Source organism: Triticum dicoccoides, chromosome 2A, assembly GCF_002162155.2.
Source record: "Triticum dicoccoides isolate Atlit2015 ecotype Zavitan chromosome 2A, WEW_v2.0, whole genome shotgun sequence".
NCBI classification, from domain to species: Eukaryota; Viridiplantae; Streptophyta; class Magnoliopsida; order Poales; family Poaceae; genus Triticum; species Triticum dicoccoides.
Window position 1 is genome coordinate 704,943,423 of NC_041382.1, and position 11,121 is coordinate 704,954,543.

At 47.3% G+C, this 11,121-nt stretch overlaps 1 protein-coding gene across 3 annotated transcripts in view; it reads left to right on the forward strand.

Moving 5' to 3' along the window:
- The first annotated feature begins 10,371 nt into the window (after window positions 1-10,371).
- Window positions 10,372-11,121, forward strand: part of LOC119356415 (factor of DNA methylation 1-like) — a 4,291-nt gene continuing 3,541 nt past the window's right edge. Inside the window, exon 1 of one of the 3 annotated variants that reach the window (XM_037623369.1) lies at window positions 10,372-10,457. The gene's annotated coding sequence lies outside the window, so the exon portion shown is untranslated. Of the gene's footprint in view, window positions 10,519-11,121 lie in introns of all 3 variants that reach the window. The other 2 variants (XM_037623371.1, XM_037623370.1) reach the window with 2 other exon arrangements.

The window sequence follows — 11,121 nt, forward strand, 5'->3', positions numbered from 1 at the left end:
GTACCGAAGGTTGTTCGGAGTCCCGGATGTGATCACGGACTTGACGAGGAGTCTCGAAATGGTCGAGACATAAAGATCGATATATTGGACGACTATATTTGGACACCGGAAAGGTTCCGGGTGAGATTGGGACAATACCAGATCACCGGGAGGTTATCGGAACCCCCCGGGAGGTATATGGGCCTTATTGGGCCTTAGTGGAAAGGAGGGGAAAGGAGCAAGGGAGGGGGCACGCCCCCCCCAAGCCCAATTCGATTTGGGAGGTGGGCCGGCCCCCATTTCCTTCCTCCCTCCTTCCTCTTCCTTCCCTCTCCTACTCCTAATAGGAAAAAGGGGAGTCCTACTCCCTGTGGGAGTTGGACTCCCCCCTAGGGCGCGCCACCCTCCTCGGCCGGCCCCCTCCTCCACTCCTTTATATACGGGGTCAAGGGGGCACCCCATAGACACAACAATTGATCATTGATCTCTTAGCCGTGTGCGGTGCCCCCCTCCACTATAATCCTCGATAATATTTGTAGCGGTGCTTAGGCGAAGCCCTGCGACGGTAAAACATCAAGATCGTCACCACACCGTCGTGCTGACGAAACTCATCCCCGACACTTTGCTAGATCGGAGTCCGGGGATCGTCATCGAGCTAAACGTGTGCTAGAACTCGGAGGTGCCGTAGTTTCGGTGCTTGATCGGTCGGGCCGTGAAGACGTACGACTACATCAACCGTGTTGTGCTAACGCTTCCACTTCCAGTCTACGAGGGTACGTAGACAACACTCTCCCCTCTCGTTGCTATGCATCACCATGATCTTGCGTGTGTGTAGGATTTTTTTTGAAATTACTACGTTCCCCAACAGGTACTACCGCTGCGAAGCGGTACTACCGCCTGTACTGCCGCAACTAGTGCCGCAAAACCCGACACGAGAAAAAGAGCCCTCGAGTCGAGGCGGTAGGAGCCAGACAAGCCAGCGGTAGTACAGCTGCGGAGTCACCGGCGGTACTACCGCTGCGGAGCGGTACTGCCGCTTGTGACCCCTCAGCGGTACTACCGCTGGGTAGCACAATACTACCGCTGGGACCCAGACAAGAGAGAAAAGATCTCTCCATCGAAGCGGAAGTCGAGGCGCTAGGGCCAGGCAGGCCAGCGGTAGTACAACTGCGGAGTCACCGGCGGTACTACCACTGCGGAGCGGTACTGCCGCTTGTGACCCCTCAGCGGTACTACCGCTAGGTAGCACGGTACTACCACTGGGACCCAGACAAGACACACAAGAGAGAAAAGATCTCTCCATCGAAGCGGAAGAGCTCTGAGGGTGAGAAGCGGAAGTGAACGAGTTGATTCCACCCAAGCAATACCACAGCGGACCCCCTCTTGATAGAACGGTGCCCTCTACGCAACTAGACCACCGAAAGAGAAACGAAAGAGCTACACCGTCTTGAATGACACTCCGAGGGGAGGAAATCGTCTCATGCCAATGATGAATCTCTGAAACGCTCAAAGCACATGATTAGTCCGCAAACACGTTGTCATCAATCACCAAAACCACATTGAGAGACATATGCGTCAACAACCGCTAGGTGACAAACCCGCTGCAGGAGCAACGCCAGATGTTATGAACACCTGGCAGAGCAAAGCTGATGACTACTCGATAGTTAAGTGTGCCATGCTTTTCGGCTTAGAACCGGGACTTCAACGATGTTTTGAACGTCATGGAGCATATGAGATGTTCCATGAGTTGAAGTTAATATTTCAAGCAAATGCCTGGATTGAGAGATATGAAGTCTCCAATAAGTTCTACGGCTGCAAGATGGAGGAGAATAGTTCTGTCAGTTAACATATACTCAGAATGTCTGGGTACCACAACCACTTGACTCAACTGGGAGTTAATCTTCCTGATGATAGTGTCATTGGCAGAGTTCTTCAATCACTGCCACCAAGCTACAAGAGCTTCGTGATGAACTATAATATGCAAGGTATGGATAAGACGATTCCCGAGCTCTTCACAATGCTAAAGGTTGCGGAGGTAGAAATCAAGAAAGAGCATCAAGTGTTGATGGTCAACAAGACCACCAGTTTCAACAAAAAGGGTAAAAGAGAAGAAGGGGAACTTCAAGAAGAACAGCAAGCCAGTTGCTGCTCAAGTGAAGAAACCCAAGTCTGGACCTAAGCCTAAGACTGAGTGCTTCTACTGCAAAGGAACTGGTCACTGGAAGCGAAACTGCCCCAATTATTTTGTGGAGAAGAAGGATGGCAAAGTGAAAGGTATATTTGATATACATGTTATTGATGTGTACCTTACTAATGCTCGCAGTAGTGCCTGGGTATTTGATACTGGTTCAGTTGCTAACATTTGCAACTCGAAACAGGGGCTACGGATTAAGCGAAGATTGGCTAAGGACGAGGTGACGATGCACGTGGGAAATGGTTCCAAAGTCGATGTGATCGTCGTCGGCACGCTACCTCTACATCTACCTTTGGGATTAGTTTTAGACCTAAATAATTGTTATTTGGTGCTACCGTTGAGCATGAACATTATATCTGGATCTTGTTTGATGCGAGACGGTTATTCATTTAAATCAGAGAATAATGGTTGTTCTATTTATATGAGTAATATCTTTTATGGTCATGCACCCCTGATGAGTGGTCTATTCTTACTAAATCTTGATAGTAGTGATACACATGTTCATAGTATTGAAGCCAAAAGATGCAGAGTTGATAATGATAGTGCAACTTATTTGTGGCACTGTCGTTTAGGTCATATTGGTGTAAAGCGCATGAAGAAAGTCCGTTCTAATGGACTTTTGGAATCACTTGATTATGAATCACTTGGCACTTGCAAAACATGCCTCATGGGCAAGATGACTAAAACTCCATTCTCCGAAACAATGGAGCGAGCAACAGAGTTATTGGAAATCATACATACTTATGTATGTGGTCCAATGAACATTGAAGCTCGCGGCGGATATCGTTATTTTCTCACCTTCACAGAAGATTTGAGCAGATATGGGTATATCTACTTGATGAAACATAAGTCTGAAACATTTGAAAAGTTCAAAGAATTTCAGAGTGAAGTGGAAAATCATCGTAACAAGAAAATCAAGTTTCTGCGATCTGATCGTGGAGGCGAATATTTGAGTTATGAGTTTGGACTTCATTTGAAACAATGCGGAATAGTTTCGCAACTCACGCCACCTGGAACACCATAGTGTAATGGTGTGTCCGAACGTCGTAATCGTACTTTACTAGATATGGTGCGATCTATGATGTCTCTCACTGATTTACCGCTATCGTTTTGGGATTATGTTGTAGAGACAACTGCATTCACGTTAAATAGGGCACCATCTAAATCCGTTGAGACGACACCTTATGGACTATGGTTTGGCAAGAAACCCAAGTTGTCATTTCTTAAAGTTTGGGGCTGCGATGCTTATGTGAAAAAGCTTCAACCTGATAAGCTCGAACCCAAATCGGAGAAATGTGTCTTCATATGATACCCAAAGGAGACTGTTGGGTACACCTTCTATCATAGATCCGAAGGCAAGATATTCGTTGCTAAGAATGGATCCTTTCTAGAGAAGGAGTTTCTCTTGAAAGAAGTGAGTGGGAGGAAAGTAGAACTTGACGAGGTAATTGTACCTTCTCCCTTATTGGAAAGTAGTTCATCACTGAAATCAGTTCGAGTGATTCCTACACCAGTAAGTGAGGAAGCTAATGATGATGATCATGAAACTTCTGATCAAGTTACTACCGAACCTCGTAGATCAACCAGAGTAAGATCCACACCAGAGTGGTACGGTAATCCTATTCTGGAAGTCATGTTACTTGACCATGATGAACCTATGAACTATGAGGAAGCGATGATGAGCCCAGATTCCGCAAAATGGCTTGAAGCCATGAAATTTGAGATGGGATCCATGTATGAGAACAAAGTATGGACTTTGGTTGACTTGCCCGATGATTGGCAGGCCATAGAGAATAAATGGATCTTCAAGAAGAAGACTGACGCTGACGGTAATATTACTGTCTACAAAGCTCGACTTGTTGCAAAAGGTTTTCGACAAGTTCAAGGAGTTGACTACGATGAGACCTTCTCACCCGTAGCAAAACTTAAGTCCGTCCGAATCATGTTAGCAATTGCCACATTTTATGATTATGAAATTTGGCAAATGGATGTCAAAACTGCATTCCTTAATGGATATCTTAAAGAAGAGTTGTATATGATGCAACCAGAAGGTTTTGTCGATCCAAAAGGTGCTAACAAAGTGTGCAAGCTCCAGCAATCCATTTATGGACTGGTGCAAGCCTCTCGGAGTTGGAATATACGCTTTGATAGTGTGATCGAAGCATATGGTTTTATACAGACTTTTGGAGAAGCCTGTATTTACAAGAAAGTGAGTGGGAGCTCTGTAGCATTTCTGATATTATATGTAGATGACATATTGTTAATCGGAAATGATACTGAATTTCTGAATAGCATAAAAGGATACTTGAATAAGAATTTTTCAATGAAAGACCTCGGTGAAGCTGCTTATATATTGGGCTTCAAGATCTCTAGAGATAGATCAAGACGCTTAATTGGACTTTCACAAAGCACATACCTTGATAAAGTTTTGAAGAAGTTCAAAATGGATCAGGCAAAGAACGGGTTCTTGCCTGTATTACAACGTGTGAAGTTGAGTCAGACTCAATGCCCGACCACTGCAGAAGATAGAGAGAAAATGAAAGGTGTTCCCTATGCTTCAGCCATAGGCTCTATCATGTATGCAATGCTGTGTACCAGACCTAATGTGTGCCTTGCTATAAGTTTAGCAGGGAGGTACCAAAGTAATCCAGGAGTGGATCACAGGACAGCGGTCAAGAACATCCTAAAATACCTGAAAAGGACTAAGGATATGTTTCTCGTATATGGAGGTGACAAAGAGCTCGTCGTAAACGGTTACGTCGATGCAAGCTTTGACACTGATCTGGATGACTCTAAGTCACAGACCGGATACGTGTTTTTATTAAATGGAGGAGCTGTCAGTTGGTGCAGTTCCAAGAAGAGCGTCGTGGCGGGATCTATGTGTGAAGCGGAATACATAGCTGCTTCGGAAGCAGCAAATGAAGGAGTCTGGATGAAGGAGTTCATATCCAATCTAGGTGTCATACCTAGTGCATCGGGTCCAATGAAAATCTTTTGTGACAATACTGGAGCAATTGCCTTGGCAAAGGAATCCAGGTTTCACAAGAGAACCAAGCACATCAAGAGACGCTTCAATTCCATCCGCGATCAAGTCAAGGAGGGTGACATAGAGATTTGCAAGATACATAAAGATCTGAATGTTGCAGACCCGTTGACTAAGCCTCTCTCACGAGCAAAACAAGATCAACACCAAGACTCCATGGGTGTTAGAATCATTACAATGTAATCTAGATTATTGACTCTAGTGTAAGTGGGAGACTGAAGGAAATATGCCCTAGAGGCAATAATAAAGTTGCTATTTATATTTCCTTATATCATGATAAATGTTTATTATTCATGCTAGAATTGTATTAACCGGAAACTTAGTACATGTGTGAATACATAGACAAACAGAGTGTCACTAGTCTGCCTCTACTTGACTAGCTCGTTGAATCAATGATGGTTATGTTTCCTAACCATAGACATGAGTTGTCATTTGATTAACGGGATCACATCATTAGAGAATGATGTGATTGACTTGACCCATCCGTTAGCTTAGCACGATGATCGTTTAGTTTGTTGCTTTTGCTTTCTCCATAACTATACATGTTCCTATGACTATGAGATCATGCAACTCCCGAATACCGGAGGAACACTTTTGTGTGCTACCAAACGTCACAACGTAACTGGGTGATTATAAAGGTGCTCTACGGGTGTCTCCAATGGTGTTTGTTGAGTTGGCATGGATCGAGATTAGGATTTGTCACTCTGATTGTCGGAGAGGTATCTTTGGGCCCTCTCGGTAATGCACATCACTACAAGCCTTGCAAGCAATGTGACTAATGAGTTAGTTACGGGGTGTTGCATTACAGAATGAGAAAAGAGACTTGCCGATGACGAGATTGAACTAGGTATTGAGATACCGATGATTGAATCTCGGGCAAGTAACATACCGATGACAAAGGGAAAAACATATACCGTTGTGCGGTTTGACGGATAAAGATCTTCGTAGAATATGTAGGAACCAATATGAGCATCCAGGTTCCGCTATTGGTTATTGACCAGAGATGAGTCTCGGTCATGGCTACATAGTTCTCGAACCTGTAGGGTCCGCACGCTCAACGTTCGGTGACGATCGGTATTACGAGTTTATGTGTTTTGATGTACCGAAGGTAGTTCGGAGTCCCGGATTTGATCACGGACATGACGAGGAGTCTCGAAATGGTCGAGACATAAAGATCGATATATTGGAAGCCTATATTTGGACATCGGAATGGTTCTGAGTGGTTCGGGCATTTTTCCTGAGTACTAGGAGGTTACCGGAACCCCCCGGGAGTATATGGGCCTTATTGGGCCTTAGTGGAATAGAGGAGAGGGAAGGGAAAAGAGGGAGGCGCGCCCCCATGTCCAATCCAAATTGGGAAGGGGGCCGGCCCCCCTTTCCTTCCTCCCTCTCCCCTCCGTCCTTCCTCTCCTACTCCTACTTGGAAGGGCTCCTACTTCTACTAGGAAAGGGGGGAATCCTACTCCCAGAGGGAGTAGGACTCCCCTAGGGCGCGCCATAGAGAGGGCCGGCCCTCCCCCTCCTCCACTCCTTTATATACGGGGAGGGGGGCACCCCATGGACACACAAGTTGATCATTGATCTTTTAGCCGTGTGTGGTGCCCCCCTCCACCATAATCCACCTCGGTTATATCGTAGCGGTGCTTAGGCGAAGCCATGTTCCGGCAGCATCATCATCACAGTCATCACGCCATCGTGCTAACGAAACTCTCCCTCGAAGCTCTACTGGATCGTGAGTTCGTGGGACGTCACCGAGCTGAACGTGTGCAGATCGCGGAGGTGCCGTACCTTCGGTGCTATATCGGTCGATCGTGAAGACGTATGACTACATCAACCATGTTTTCATAATGCTTCCGCTTACGGTCTATGAGGGTACGTAGACGATACTCTCCCCTCTCATTGTTATGCATCACCATGTCTTGCGTGTGCGTAGGAAATTCTTTGAAATTACTGCGTTCCCCAACATGCCTCCTCCGGCGTCGCGGCATAGTGGACCGAAGGCGCGCTCACCCACTCGCGGTACTGGTCGGTCCATGTGTAGGCCTACTCTGGCCAAGTGGGTGGGGGCGGGGAGCGCTTCCGCGTCGGCTCTAGATCCGGCTTGGGCTCAAGGACGGGTGGCGGCGGTGGCGGAGGCGTGATGAAGAGCGGGGTGTGGACGGAGGCCCCCGCCGCCGACAAGTCAAGGGCTTGCTCCAGCCCATCCCAATGCGCATCCTCCTCGAGCCGGCTAGCCTCCAACGCGTGCTGCAGGGCCTCCTCGAGGCTGGCTTGGTACTTTGTCTCCGCCTCCATTTCCTTCATCTCTACCCGCGGGGGCGATGATGGAAACGGCGGCGGGTTGGCGTCAACGCCTAGCCGCCATTGTTCCTCCTGTTCGAGGGCAAACCAAGCCTCCTAGTTGGGAGAGTCGGTGGCATACTCGGGCATTCACCGCTGCGCCCGGCGCCTGCGCACCTCCTCATCGTGCGCCCGCTGGGTCCTGATACGTCTCCAATGTATCTATAATTTTTGATTGTTCCATGCTATTATATTATCTGTTTTGGATGTTTTATATGCATTTATATGCTATTTTATATGATTTTTGGGACTACCCTATTAACCTAAAGCCCAGTGCCAGTTTATGTTTTTTTCTTGCTTTAGAGTTTCGCACAAAAGGAATACCAAACGGAGTCCAAACGGAATAAAACTTTGGCAATGATTTTTCTTGGACCAGAAGACACCTAGAATACTTGGAGTGCAAGTCAGAAGAGCCAAGCCACGAGGCGGCCACAAGGGTGGAGGGCGCGCCTAGAGGGTAGGGCGCGCCCCCCGACCTTGTGGGCCCCTCGGTGACGCCTGACCTAGATCTTCCTCCTATATATTCTCTTATACCCCGAAAACTTCCAGGGGAGCCACGAAACCACTTTTCCACCGCCGCAACCTTCTGCACCCGTGAGATCTCATCTAGGGACCTTTTCCGACATCTTGCCAGAGGGGGATTCAATCACGAAGGGTTTTTACATCAACACTATTGCCTCTCCGATGAAGCATGAGTAGTTTACTACAGACCTACGGGTCCATAGCTAGTAGCTAGATGACTTCTTCTCTCTCTTTGATTCTCAATACCATGTTCTCCTCGATGTTCTTGGAGATCTATTTGATGTAATACTCTTTTGCGGTGTGTTTACCGAGATCCGATGAATTGTGGATTTATGATCAGCTTATCTATGAATATTATCTGAATCTCCTCTGAATTCTTTTATGCATGATTTGATATCTTTGCAAGTCTCTTCGAATTATCGGTTTGGTTTGGCCAACTAGATTGGTTTTTTTTCTTGCAATGGAAGAAGTGTTTAGCTTTGGGTTCAATCTTGCGGTGCTCGATCCTAGTGACAGAAGGGGAACCGACACATATTGTATTGTTGCCATCGAGGATAACAAGATGGGGTTTTCATCATATTGATTGAGTTAATTCCGCTACATCATGTCATCTTACTTAATGCGTTACTCTGTTCTTATGAACTTAATACTCTAGATGCAGGCAAGACTCGGTCGATGTGTGGAGTAATAGTAATAGATGCAGAATTGTTTTGGTCTACTGACACGGACGTGATGCCTATATTCATGATCATTGCCTTAGATATCGTCATAACTTTGCGCTTTTCTATCAATTGCTCGGCAGTAATTTGTTCACCCGCCGTAATAATTTCTATCTTGAGAGAAGCCTCTAGTGAAATCTATGGCCCCCGGGTCTATTTTCCATCATATAAGTTTCCGATCTATAATTTTAGTTTCCGATTTACTTTCTTTGCAATCTTTTACTTTCCGTTCCATAAACCAAAAATACCAAAAATATTACTTTACTGTTTATCCATCTATATCAGATCTCACTTTGTAAATAACCGTGAAGGGATTGACAACCCCTTATCGTGTTGGGTGCAAGTTGGTGTTTGTTTGTGCAGGTATTCGGTGGCTTGTCGCGTTGTCTCATACTGGATTGATACCTTGGTTCTCAAAACCGAGGAAAATACTTATTCTACTTTGCCGCACCCCCTTTCCTCTTCAAGGGAAAGACCAACGCAAGCTCAAGAGGTAGCAGGTTCGCGGAACCGCCGACATCGGGATCTGGTGCGGATCCAGGTGCCAGCGGTGCGGCAGCGTGATGTCGGGGTAGGGCAGCGGCTGCCTGTACTCCCAGTGCCACCGCGCTTGGTGCACCGAGATGTGCAGACATCGGCAACCTGGGCGGACACGCGCCGGCGGCGGAGGAGGAGGGGGAGGAGGAGCACGGGAGGATGAGGCACCGCGGGTGCACTTACCCTTGACACAGTTGATGTCGAAGAGGCCAATTGCTTGCTAGGGTTTGGTGGTGTCGCCGGCGAGGAAGCACAAGAGGGTCGTGGGGGCCAGATGTGGACGGAAGTGGATGAAGCCGGCCCCGCCGCACGCGTGGTTAAAAAAGGACGCTTCCACTGGCTGACTAGTGGGCCCATCGTCGGTGGTCGTCATAAATTAGACGGCGAGCGGTAGTTGGGTGGCCTACAAGTAGGGCCGCGACGGACACCGAGGAGACGCGCGGCGCGTCCGTTTTCGTCCGCGCCGACACATTTCAGGCACAATTTTGGGCCGGAAATGGATCGGCGCGGACGCCAAGCGTACTCGATTTGTGTTTGGTTCGGCGCGTTGGGCATCCACTTTTGTCCGTGCGGATCCAAATGAATGCAAGCGGACAAAATGGGTCGCCCCATTGTAGTTGCTCTAAAATAATCAGAAAGTTGGTATTATCTAATGATATTTATTTGGCATTATAGATATAAATATATTCTGTGTAGACTTAGCCAAACTTTACAAAGCTTGGTTTTTGGAATACATGCACACACTGCACTTTATTAAAATAAAAAGAATCACACCTCCATCGCGCAGTGAGAAAAGAAGCCACTCCTCCACACCACACATTCCCACCCGAAAGAAGCAACAAACCTGTGAACACGGAGTCCTACAGGGTGACGAGGCAGTACACCCGGTCCCAAAATAACCGACCGAGCTTCAGTGATGCGTTTGTGTCAATGACAAGCGGGCCCAGCAAGTGGCCGGCCCACATGTCACTCACCCAAAGGCAGGAGAGGTACCCAAGCTCTGTCCCAAAATCACCGCGTCCTGCTCGTCGAGTCTCTCTTGTGTCCTCTGTCTCGTCTTCTCCCCCCACCCCACTCCCCCACCCCCACCCCCAGCCGGTGTGCAAGGAAGGCCCAACATTTGGTACTGCAATTTCCCTTTCGCTTGCTATTCTGGCCTCGCAGTTGTTCTTGTGCGTCCTAAGGTGCAGATTTCTCGCTGTGCGGACCTTATTCTGAGCGAGTTTTCGACTGTTCTTGCTGCCTTCGATTTGTTGTGCGATTTCCAGATAATTTTACCTTTTTCGCAAATGCTGTATCCAGAGGACCAAAGATAACCCCCGTGGATTTCTTCCCCGATCTCTGTTTTTTTTGGGTGGTCAAAGGCGACCCTTTCCCAGAGAGCACAGCAAATGTTCTTTTCGGAGGTTTGGAAGAAAACATTTTTCTAACCTAGTTTTTTTTTTCCGTGGAAAACCCTAAACTTTTGATTCTGGGATGCTTGTCCGAAAGAGCAGGTTCAGATCTTGCGACTCCTTTTGATTTTTTCTTGTCTTGAAAGCTGGAGAACATGTTTTCTTGCTTTTTATGCTTTCTTCTGGGTACATGCCAGGGGAAGTACAGTACTACTCCCCTTTCAGTATGACTGTTCTTGCTGCTTGGGGTCTGGTCAGGCCGTCCCAGCCTTCGATTTGTTGTGCGATTTCCAGATGATTTTACTTCTTTCGCCAATGCCGTTCCCAGAGGACCAAAGATAACCCCCATGGATTTTTCCCCGATCTCTGTTTTTGGGTGGTAAACGGAGCGCC